General features: G+C 48.2%; 1 protein-coding gene across 1 annotated transcript in view; it reads right to left on the bottom strand.

The window, feature by feature from the left end:
- LOC138491215 (scavenger receptor cysteine-rich type 1 protein M130-like) overlaps positions 1-12,245 on the bottom strand; it is a 1,027,000-nt gene that overhangs the window by 307,064 nt on the left and 707,691 nt on the right. The gene's annotated exons all lie outside the window — the stretch shown is intronic.

Here is a 12,245-nt window from a genome sequence, read left to right on the forward strand (position 1 = left end):
AAACAGGGTTTGGGAAAATGCCTCGCTGTCCCTGCACTAGAGACGTTTCCCTACCTCAACTAAAAACTAAGGATCTGTCAGTGTCAGAATGTCCACAACAGTACTTTTCTGACCCCCACACTCTAATGAAATTAATATTAAAGTGAAAAGGATAATGTCCTTGGCCATCAGTGTTCTAGAAATGTTCAAGTGGGCAAGGAAACAGGTAACTCCAACAAAAAGTCTCTCAATGATATTGTACCCAACTCCAGAGGGTGTCTCCCTTCCGCTGGATTCTTCTTCTTACAAATAACAGTTTTTCTCTTCCCTCTTAATCAACACCAAAAATCATACACAACTTTGCTTGATCTTTGGATTGTCTGGATGGCTGGTCTACACTCCTACCAGGGTTGTTTCTGCTTTCTTGTATTCAGACATGTGCAATTGCCTGGTATACTCTCCAGACAGGACGTCTTGAATTCCCACACTTGCAATTGCCTGGTATACTCTCCTGCCAGGGCTTCCCACTTGTGTGCCTTTGTCCACACTTCCTACTCTTGACAATTCTTCCCATTATGCCTTATTGGCTAATTCATTCTGTCCTTTGTATACTGCCTTGATAATGTTTTGCTCACACTTCCACTCTTGGTGATTCACCACCGTAGCCTTATGTTCTAGTTCATTCTGTGTTATGTACTGCATTGTCAGGATTTCTTATATGGATATTCAGCACATACTTGCAAACTTCAAAGACTCCCTTCTTTAGGAGATGCACGTCTACATTCTCTGTCTCAGGTTTTGAAAACAGCTTTCTATCTTTCTCTATGATGCTATGATATGGTATGGCATTTATAACGCACCTATACACAAGTGTTTCATTTTTATTTGGTTACATTTAAGTATTCACATTTGGCGCGCTCACCAGTATGACCCGATGTTCCCTTTGTCCCAGCATGCACTCACCGGCTCTTCGTGGAGTTCCTTTTTCTTCTCGCAGCCACCAGTAACAAACTTCGGGTGCTTTCTTCCCTGCAACAACTGGCTTTCTGCGTCCTAGCTTCCTGTTGCTCCTGCTCGGCTTCTCTGCTTCACCCGGTTCTCCAATAGGTGTAAGGCTGCTTTCCGAAACCAACGAACACCCAGAAGGCCTCCGCGGAGCTCTGGCATTCCTGATGTGTGCAGTCTTCTTCGCAAAGCCTTCTATTTCTTAGCACCCGAGCCAGTCGGCTCAGCCATCCTTTCTTCAGCCCGTCATTTGCACATAGAGGAACTGCCCACTCCCACCACCAGTCTCTCTTAGATTCTGGGGGTGCCGATTTAAATGTCCTTGGTACGGTGTGTGCTCCTAGAAACTAAAGTGCTGCCTGTGCTCAGGGCTTCTCTTGCTCTGCTTTCCTCCACTCCTCTTCTTTGTCGCAGTTGTAGAGTAATCCCTCAACACTCACACCAGAAGGAACTACAACACACTAGGAAAAAGGGCCAGCACACCACTTGTAAGGAGAAGGTTTATGCTCACAAAAATACAGTACGTGCCAGCGAAGAACTCTGCTGCCATGAAGCGCTCTACCAAAAACAGCATAAGCAAGGGGAAATAATGGTACACAGCATCACATAGGTTACAAATCCAGATAGCAGGTTGGCATGACCCTATACACATACAGCGTGCTCCATGCAGGATGCCAGACGATTGGTCACAGCATCTTCTGACCATCTTCTTCCACGTGAGGATCTTCTTCTTCCATCATCTGGTACAAAGGCCCTAATTGGCAATTTAGTTACACAATTAATTATTTCATACCTTCTACAGTGCTCCTGGTACCAAGAACATTATGAGTGAGATGGATACTTTTGAGGTTGTGATAACTTCTCAGGACTACGTGAACAACTGCTCCAATCCCAGACACGCTGACACCTCAATGACTTTCCCACCTGCAGGTTAAATTTGTTACCTTCTTCCCTGGCACCTCGCAGCACAAATCACATGAACCAATGGTGGGAGCAGCCCATCAATGCTCTCTGATCTTCTTGATCGATCGGCCAATGTACAGTTTTGTGTCCAGGGGACTTGGGCTGGCCAGTGCACTCAAATGTGTGTATACTGGGCTTGGGGGTCCCTGACTGCTATAATGTAAAGGTCTGGACTGGTGAAGGCCTAGAGCCCCTAACCCCCTTTTCATGGTTAGCTATTCAAAGATCAACTCCAGCTCTCTCTTGGCCTTACAGGGCACATTCCTTCTGGGTTACAGGCACTAATAATAATGTGGATTTCCAATGAATTAACCTTGCGCAGGGCTACAAGGGCTGTGAACAGAAAACGCATGCACACCCTTCTAGCCCTCGGGACGGGAGTAAGCATGCTGGAATAGCTCTAACACTAGGCCTCAATTTCAAGATGGTGCCCAACTTCTAAAATGGAGTATCATTCCACACATACTGTTAGTACTAAGATTCACTATATTTCCACTACAATCCCGCTTCTATGGGTGGCCCCCTCCCGCTGCATTCTCTTAGCTCCCCCACACCATCTCCTTCTACAACCGCCTTGTCCTAAATCGCTGAGGGGCTTAAGGCCCCTGCTCCCCAACACAATTTTAAGGTGTTTCTTGGAACAGATGTCCCTTTGTGGTAACTTGCAGGAAAACGTTGGATGAATGTTCCTAATAGGTTTTGATGGCAAGTCAGTCAGAGCATCGATATAGGGAGTCATAGCAGAGGAGTTCAGCAGATTTACAAGGCAAGTCCATGTTTGGGAGTTGGTCTCCAGGATGTAAGCAAAGGGATTCAACACTCTCCATAGAGGGAGCAGGGGAGGAATTACAATAGGCCATTAGAGTGTTGCAAATGGGAGGTTCATCCTACAAGGGGAAAGGGGGATACCATGTATCATGCAATGAAGCCATGACATATCCTCAGAGCTTGTCTCCTCCCATGTGATCCTTCCTCATATAGCTGCCCCCAGGGTCAGTATTAGGTAGCGGCTGCAGTCCCCTGTCCACATGGGAGGAGGTCACTGCTGGGAAAACAATGATGACCCCATCAGATTCCTCACAATCCCAATAATTGTAGTTGGTTATTTATAACGTGCTTAATACCCATAAGGTTTCTAAGTGCGGACCTGGGGATCGAACCTGTTATGCTCCGTGTCATCTTGCTTCCAAGGCGAGCATGTTGCTGCTGAGCTATCCTCCCGAGACTAATAACTAGTTTATATTTTTCAGTACATCTGTTTAGGGTCCTTTTTTGTATGATCTATTGAGCCTAACTGCACCTATGTAGAAGCCTTCCCCCTCCCTGAGTGAAGTCTGACTGCTCTGGTGTGCTGCCAAATAGAGGGCGATTATATTAACTTTGATGGACACCGTTGGGATAAGTGTTCGTACACCTCTTGCCAGAGGGCTCTGGACATACTCCCAAATATTGTGTGTATGCTAGGCATTACCCACACTGAGATGTAAAAGAGTGAATATGAGGATTGTGTGTTGCAAAATATGTACCCAAGAAAGACGGAAGTGGGGAGCTCTTCTGGATCATAAGCACCACTCACCCGTTACACCTATACTATTAACTAATTGGCAATTCTTTTTGGCACACCTGTATGCTTGGCAGATGCTGGCATGCACATATTAAGGCAGCCGCATAGGGCGCTAGAGAGCCATCCAAGATGGCTGCCTCCTAGAGAGCTCCGTGTGGCTCTCCATTAATCCTGCGACATCCTTCCCTCTGCGGTGTTCATTTCTCCCGCAAACACAGACTGGAGCCTTCAGGAGACACCGAACAACATTTTAAGCCCGATATTGTCTTTGGCGGGGAAGCGGCGGCCGAGTCCCGGCCAGGCAGCAGGCCTGCGGTTCGTGCCGGCGGTGAGCCTGGGACGGAGGAAGGAACGAGAAAGAGGCGCAAAGGCTCCCCTTCGAAGCTCGAGCGGCGGCGCTGATGTGTCACCCGACACCCAGAACCTACAGAGATCCGTGGAGTTGAAGAGCTGGGCCGCGTCAAGCAGCGGGTAGACGTGCGCGCCGGTGGCGCCAAGAGACACACAGTCTCCGTCCCTGCAACGGCCCAGCCGACGCCCAAGAAGCAGGACGACAAGCGGTGGTGCTCTCGCCGAGCACCCAGGTAGGAGCTCCCCCCAGCGTGCGCAAGCTACCTTCCCGATCCCCGTCAAATCCCTCGGTGAATGAAGGAGGCATAGCAGGGTACGCCTCGCCAGCAACCGTCTCCAACGCCCAACCGGCTGCGTCCCTCCAATACGAAGAGCGCGCTTGACCGGCTCCGAACAACCGGGGATATCTCCACCATCACCCGCGGCCACAGCGAAAGCCACAGCGAACAGCCCATTTGGCCAGGGCCAATACAATCAAATCCCAAGGCCGCCGATTTGCAGAGCCCAGTTCAGAGACCCTCTGCGCCCCATAGCATATAGCATAATTCGGCAAGCAGAGGAGACCCAGACTGACAAGATCACCATTAGGAGGTTGGCTACGATACAGGGCCTAACGTGCCACGACTCCTTACACTGCAGCTCGATAAACACTCGACGGCTCACGCCCAGAATATCGGCAGCCAGAGGAACACAGCGATCCCGTCTGAAAACCTCAAAAGTCGCCTCCCCCCACGAGAACAGCACTAACCAAAGTAACTCTGGTGGTCCCAACCCCCGAGCCAACCACAGACCCAAGGATCACTGCCGTAAAGAGAAAGGACGGCTTGTGCAGGCCCTACAGAATCAGGGGGGAAAAACCACCTCACAAGGAATTCACTCCAAACCACCCCCAAATAGCAGCCCAGCGCAGACCCGGCAGCTGCCCCAGCGCAACACCACAACGAAACCAATAGACGCCACTCAAATACCAGTGTTTGGCCCACAGTTACCAGTCGGCCCCATTGTTGAGTGCCCAGAAGCAGAAGAAAGTTTAATATGGGGAAATTAGACAAATCCCAAAAGAAACTGAACTTTGAGTCTGGCTCCACCAGCAAACCGCACTCCGAGGCGAGCGGAGTAGTGTCACCAACACCCACTACGTCCCCGCCAGAAGAACAACTACCATGTTTCGATATCAGAGAAATCCTGATGGACCTCAAAGCGGGAATCGGCGACTTGGGCAGTAAACTCGACAACCTATCATCGAAAGTAGACCTGCTCCAACATCGCCTCGACAAGCACGCCGACAGGCTAGACACGGTGGAGCAACGAGTATCCGACCTGGATGACGGCGCAACAGGCCTTGCCACACGAGTCACCGCCCTCGAGTCCCAGATGAAGTCTGTCAATGCCAAGAATGAAGACTTAGAAGGACGCTCACGAAGGAATAATATCAGAATCATCGGATTCAGAGAACAACAACTCCAAACGAAAATGGAGGACCATGTCGAACAGATTTGCATAGACCTTTTCGGGAAAGAGATCCTCTCCAAATTGTTCGTAGTCGAACGAGCCCACAGAATTCCGAGCGCCAAACCAATCCCAGGCGCAAGTCCACGGCCGATTATTGCAAAACTATTAAATTATAAAGATAGAGATGCGATACTCAAGGCTGCCAGAGAAAAAGGGAAAATTCAATATGACGGAGACCCAATTCAATTTTTCCCAGATTTCTCCCCTACCGTTCAAACACTGAGGCGCTCCTTCACGACAGTTAAGAGAAGGCTGCAAGACAATCAAATACAATACTCAATGCTCTTCCCAGCAAAGCTTCGCATTCAACATGATGGGAAAGCACTCTTCTTCCACACGCCTGAGGAAGCCAGCGACTACCTGGATCACGCCGGCTACAGATCCGCCGCTAATAACTCCAGACCGCAGCGTGAACACCAAAGACGCAGAGAACCGCCATAACGTTCAACCCAGACACCCAAGGAAACAGAATCCATATCCTAGGTAACAAGACATAAACCTAATACCGCAGAGACTAACTCCTAGTGTAAAGGAGAGCCACCCTTCCCTCTCGGGAGGCACAAGTGCCCCAAGCACAGCAACCTGTTCAGTTTAGTTATGAAAAGGGAACCTTGCGGGTCAGTTGGGGGTTACCCGCGTGTGGGAGGGAAGTCACAGTTACCATACCACCTCCAGTTGAGGTGTACATCCTCACCCCAGTTCAGCCGTAGGAAACGGCCAAGTTTTGCGCCACCAGTTCCACGCCATCCTCCGACCCTGAGCCCCCTCCGCTCACCACCACCTCTATCTCACCGTCCATCCATTGAACCTCCAAGCAGGACCAAAAGGAACAAAAAACGAATCAAAATGGTCCCCGATCAGTTCTATTCAAAATCATAACCTGGAATATAAGAGGAGGCAACATCCCATCCAAAACCAGAAAAATCCTCCAGTACCTTAGAAGACATGAAGTCGACGTTGCCATGCTTCAAGAAACTCACTTACTCCCGGAGAAGGATCACCAGTGGGCCAAGAGCTGGGGGTGCCATAGATATTTTTCATCGTACTCATCTTACTCCAGAGGAGTCGCGATCTTAATACACAAAAGGATCAGCTTTCGGCTTGTCCACACCACAAAAGACGCCGAAGGGAGAACTCTTCTGGTGAGTGGCATTATAGCAGGTCAGAGAATCACCTTTGTTAACTCCTACGCACCGAACATAGACGGCCCCGACAACTTCGGCTGGGTACTTTCCCGTCTACCATCTCATGAACCAGCGACTATAATCTGGGGCGGAGATATGAATACAGTGATGGATCCGGTGAGAGACAGATCTAGAGCAACCCCGCAATCTCCATCCAAAGCCAGCCTCCAAATAAAAGAAATCTGCAAAGCATTCAATCTGAAAGACGCATGGAGAACGTCTAAAGGGGAGCTGCGCGAATATACTTTCCACTCTGCCGTACACAACTCGAGTTCCAGGATCGACTATCTGTTCATCTCTGTGAACGGCCCATGGACAGGCGACCCATGTGATATCCATCCAAGAACTCTCTCAGACCACTCCCCGGTGACTCTCGTACTAAACCCAGCATGCCCCAACCCCCCTCTACAGCGGTGGCGCTTCAAAACCGGCTCGATGCGAGACGAGGTGTTCGCTGCCGAACTAAGAGAAGAGATTGCGGTGTTCCTCGAAGTCAACACAGGTTCCGTAGCCTCACCCAGCACACTGTGGGAAACTCTAAAGTGTTTCGTCAGAGGGGTCTGCCACGCTAAAGAAAATGGCATATTGAAACTTATACGACGGGAGCTGACAATTTGTGAAGGGAAACTAAAACAACTCGAACTTCAGCGCGTGAGCGCAACCAACCCGAACATACCAGTCGCTCTGAGAGAAGAGCTACAAAAATTCAATAGCGCAGCAGATCGAGAAGTGAAATTTCTAAACCGCAACAGCCTAATCAGACAATACGGCGAGGGTCAAAGACCGGGCGCCCTCCTGGCAAATCTGGTCAAGGCACACAATAAACTAGCGCCAATTGAAAGGATTCAGACCAGGCAGGGACACTTCGTCCACACTGATGAAGACATAGCAGAGGAATTCAGGCTTTTCTATCAAGACCTATACAGCAACAGCCACAACAACGACCCACAAGTCTCGTTGGAATACCTCGAAGACGCAGAGTTATACTGGGTCGAGCACTCCCTGCGGGAACCACTGAACGACCTAATCACACAAGAGGAGATCACAGAAGCCATCAAATCCCTCCCTAGCTCAAAAGCTCCTGGCCCAGATGGCCTAACAGGAGAGTTTTACAAAGCCTTCGCCACCACCCTCGCCCCCCTCCTGGCGACAGTATATGCCGAAGCACTAGAAAAGGAGACTCTCCCCCATTCCTCCCGTGAGGCCAACGTCATCCTCCTGCATAAACCAGGCAAGCCACCAGAGGATTGTGCGTCGTACAGGCCCATCTCCCTCCTCAACCTCGACAACAAAATACTCGCAAAAGTGCTTGCCAACAGGCTACTACCATTGATGCCCACCCTCGTCCTAGCAGACCAGGCAGGCTTCATTCCTGGCCGCAACACGACCTTCGGCATCAGGAGGCTGTTCAGCGTCATTGAAGCACTAGATCCCTCAACTCAAGCAATAGCGGTCCTCCTCGACGCTGAAAAGGCATTCGACTCGGTGGAATGGCCATTTATGTTCGCTGTACTCACCAGAATGGGTCTGGGAGCCCGCTTTGTCAAACTAGTTTCGTTATTATACAACGAGCCACGCTCCAACATCATTATAGGCACGGCAAAATCGGCTCCAGTGATACTCCAGCGAGGCACCAGACAAGGCTGTCCACTTTCAGCATTGATCTTCGCCCTGGTGATGGAACCGCTGGCCTCCATCCTAAGAGAACATCGACAACAAAGAGGTCTTGTTATCGGACCACACAAGCTCATAATATCCCTCTACGCAGACGACGTGGTCCTATTCGTCCGCAATCCCGAAGAGAACCTGAACCCTGTCATGAGGGAAGTAATCAAATTTGGAACAGCCTCTGGCCTGAAAATCAATCAGTCAAAGTCCATCATCTTCCCGCTGACTCCAGCCACCAAACCCTTTGTAGATGACTTCCAATTCACTTGGAAAACGTCCAATGTCCGCTACCTGGGAATCCAAATGTCCTTGAACTATCACGAGGTGTTCCGTGACAATTACGAAGAGGTGACCAAGTCCCTCCAGGAAAAAGTGACAAGATGGAAGACCCTTCCACTAACGCTCTGGGGAAGGGTCTCCCTAGTTAAGATGGTGATCCTACCAAAATTACTTTACCTGTTTTCCAATATTCCAATATTCCTTCCTCAAACTTATCTGAAGAGACTGAAGAGCATGGTCCTTGAACTTCTATGGGCAAATAAACCGGCCAGAGTGGCATATGCAACGCTAACACTTCCGGTGACAAGTGGTGGCCTTGCCCTCCCGGACCTGGAAAAGTACTTCTGGGCAGCGCAAGCACAATTTCTCAGTCACTGGTACGCCTCCCACACAATCAGACCCCACGTTCAGGTGGAACGGGCGCTGGCAACACCGAATCTGTTAACCGCAGTAATCTTCAGTCAAATTCCCATTCCCAACTCCACCATGAACGTAATGCTCTCAACTTACAGAGTGTGGCTGCGACTGGCCCAAAGGCAAGGGGTAAAAACGAGATACTCCCCACTGTTACCAGTTAAATTCATTCCAGGAGTTCCACTCACATCTGAAAAAGTGTTTCATCAGTGGGCCGAAAAGTTGAAAATTGAGACTCTGGGGGATCTCTTCACAGAAGACGGCTTTATAACTCCGCAACAAGCTAAAGCGAAAGGAGGCACCACCGCACTCGATGTATTCCTCTACTTCAGGACCCGTTACACATTTCAAGCGATCCTACCAGATTTCCCAAGACAGCCACGGACCTGGCAATTACTTCACAACGCCATTCAAGCGCAGGGTGAAGGCAAGCTAGTGTCACAAATCTACAAAGCTATTACTACCGATACATCACCTAAACTCGGCCAAGCAAAGACCAGATGGGAAAGAGCCCTGCACAGTACAATATCAGCGGAAGACTGGACTTTCATCTTGAAGCAGACTCAAAAAATCGCCCTCAACACACGCTTTAAACTAATCCACTTCAACTTCCTACACCAGACCTACTATACACCTGCGAAAGCGAACAAACATCACCCTGAAACAGCTGCGAAATGTGAGAGATGTGGGGAACATTCGGCAGACTTCGTCCATTTGGCATGGGACTGCCCCGAAATAACACCATTCTGGAATCAAGTCTTGGAGACAACAGCAGCAATAGTGGGAGAGGCGATACAGCCGAGCCAGACTGCGGCATTGCTGGGTATGACGAGGCTGCTCGCTGCCCCGACAAGGAAACTGACAGGTCTTCTGTTGACACTGGCCCGAAGGAGAGTGGCCATGTCCTGGGGCCGAGGCCCCCCTCCATCGTTCAGCGCCTGGCGCAAAGATATCCTTTACTGCCAGGATGTGGAAACAGACTTTGTCAAGCTACTTCCCCTACATGCCCGACCTCCAGACATCTGGGGACCGTTGATAACATTCTTGCTAAGAGAATCGGAGGAGGTCTTTACCAGCCAACCAGTTGCCTCAGACACAAGAGAAGGGTCTCAGTGAAGGCACAGGACTAGCAGCACTATTTCCATGCTACATCGACCTGGAAACAAGATAGCACGAACAGTAGAATCATGGGCCGAGCGAGGGGGTGGGGAGGGGAGCGGTGGGAGGAGGACAGGTGTGTGGGACATGGCGCAGAGTTAAGTCCACCCTAATGTGGGTGTGTATTTGTTATTATGTCGTTACAGGACTACACAAAAACCAAAAATAAAGGTTTTAAAAAAAAAAAAGGCAGCCGCATGGCCGACTGACTCTAATCCCTCTCTCATGGGAACACTTTTTTTTTTATCACATCGCATGAGAGTATTTTGGGTGCTTCATTTTGATCCAATTTATCAACAGGTCATCTGTTATACAATTCACTTGTTACCTGCAGTCAACCTAACATAATCACTTTTATATCTCAACAACTATGTGAAAGAATGTTTATGATTGTTATATGTATTTGGCCACCGCTGACTTGGTCTGGATTACCTGTCTCCCTTTATCCACATGCCATAGCCAATAACTCTGCTAGGCATTTTTGAAACTTCATTTGATTTTGATCTTTGATTTCTAAACTTTGCTTGTTGTTATCATTGAGACCTGTCAATACTGTTATGTTTTGCTTCACTACAGCCTTGAAAAAGACTTATGCCCAAACACGTGTTGGCTGTTTTTTTTTTCTTAGGAGTGGATGCCACTAAACCAAGAATACTGGATCTAAATCGTTTGCAATAATTTGTTGGGGTGAGCGCGATTATCTAGCACAACCAGATAATTTTTGCACGCCAGACACCACAATTCTAGGACTAGAGCGCACCGAGAGCCGGTCATACTCCATTATCTTACCCATCCACTTATTATTCAGGTTCCCAAGATGCCGCCTCAGAAGAGATTTAGAAGTCTACACTGAAACCAGGCTGCCTCACCACCAAACAGATTACACCGGAATTATATTGAGTGCAAAGTAGTTAATGCACCATTAACAGCAGTTCTGTCTCCTTTGAAGGACCTGTAGGCTACTCTTTTATTGTCAGTGATGGCTGATGAATTATTTAAGGTAAAGTACATAAATATTTTCCATGAATGGGCCCACCTCCAGCGCGTGAGCCCTAACTATTTATTGGGCTTGTAAGACACCCTCTCAGCCGAGAAATCCTTTTTAACAAAAGGTTGAATTGGTGCATTTTATTGTGCAAATTTCATAAACATTTTGAAAAAAGCCATATAATTTACAATGTATTCTATAGGGAAAACCGTTCTATGTGAAAAGACTTTTTTTTTAAAGGTCTGAAGAGAAAAAGACCAATTTACTTTGACCAATTTTCTTTTCATCTGAAAACTGGCATTGCAAAGGTTTTTTTCTCTTGAGACCTTTAAACTGCGGTTTCCCTTGGTTTTTGTTTTTTTTACATTTTACATATTTTTAAAAAGATCTTTTCCATAGGACCAGGAAAACGCATAAAAACCTGAAAGCATTGTCTAATGAAAAACCACTAGGGCTTTATCAACATTCCCATGTGACCAGCACCCAATTTATGCCTGTGCTGCCGCTGTGAGACCACATTCTCATGCTGTCTGCGCGCAGGAATTGTCCTGTAAAATGCATGCTAATGGTCCCTTCCTGCACCCAATAGCATATGCAAACAATGCCAGGCTGAAAACATGTAATTGAAAGGCTTGCCGAAATATATAGAATGTTGAGCCAAACGAAAACTAGTCAATACCTTAAGTAGGCTAACAAAATCTTATTTTGCTTATTTGCAAACTTTTCAAACTTTTGTGGAATGTCTCTACTTCCTCAGGCAGACATGGAATGAAACCTTTGAAAAGCATCACAGCATTACAGCTCACATAGCCCCTCCTGCTAATACCCAATAATATGTGCCATTCTGTACCTGATTTGAAGTTCTGCTCAGAGAGGCATGCACTGAATGTTCAACTTCCCCACACATTGCAATTGTCAAGGTATAAATGGTACACAAGTTGAGTGGGGCAGGGGTCCGTGGAACTGAAGAGCAGAAAAATAAAACAGCCCACCCAGTTAGAGGGCTCTCAGTAAGGCAGGAGTGGAGGCTAAAGTGTCAGTCATTGTATGTGCAGTCCAGATGAAGCTCGGAATGTCAGGCCAGTCCCTTTACAAGATCAGCAGGAGCACAATCAACATATCCGCTTGTACCTCTAGAGGTTTTAAAGAGGGGAAACACAGCCAGTTTAAGTTTTAGGCC

The sequence above is a fragment of the Ambystoma mexicanum genome, chromosome 10 (assembly GCF_040938575.1).
Source record: "Ambystoma mexicanum isolate Mex_15411 chromosome 10, UKY_AmexF1_1, whole genome shotgun sequence".
In the NCBI taxonomy this organism is placed as follows: Eukaryota; Metazoa; Chordata; class Amphibia; order Caudata; family Ambystomatidae; genus Ambystoma; species Ambystoma mexicanum.